At 50.9% G+C, this 234-nt stretch overlaps 1 long non-coding RNA gene across 11 annotated transcripts in view; it reads right to left on the bottom strand.

The window, feature by feature from the left end:
* Positions 1-8: 8 nt before the first annotated feature.
* LOC106511975 (uncharacterized) overlaps positions 9-234 on the bottom strand; it is a 7,039-nt gene continuing 6,813 nt past the window's right edge. For 8 of the 11 annotated variants that reach the window (XR_001309590.1, XR_001309592.1, XR_001309589.1 and 5 more), the window contains one exon: positions 9-217. This is a non-coding gene — a long non-coding RNA (uncharacterized LOC106511975). The remainder of the gene's footprint in view (positions 218-234) is intronic. The other 3 variants (XR_001309588.1, XR_001309586.1, XR_001309587.1) reach the window with 2 other exon arrangements.

Raw genomic sequence — 234 nt, 5'->3', positions numbered from 1 at the left:
ACCAAACACCTGCACCATGACCAGATCTACCAAACACCTGCACCATGACCAGAACTACCAAACACCTGCACCATGACCACATCTACCAAACACCTGCACCATGACCAGCACCATGACCAGACCTACCAAACACCTGCACCATGACCAGATCTACCAAACACCTGCACCATGACCAGAACTACCAAACACCTGCACCATGACCACATCTACCAAACACCTGCACCATGACCACAT

The sequence above is a fragment of the Austrofundulus limnaeus genome, unplaced genomic scaffold, assembly GCF_001266775.1.
Source record: "Austrofundulus limnaeus strain Quisiro unplaced genomic scaffold, Austrofundulus_limnaeus-1.0 Scaffold3723, whole genome shotgun sequence".
Lineage (NCBI taxonomy): Eukaryota > Metazoa > Chordata > Actinopteri > Cyprinodontiformes > Rivulidae > Austrofundulus > Austrofundulus limnaeus.
Note: the sequence above shows the minus strand (reverse complement) of the source record. Positions and strands in the feature narration are given on the sequence as shown.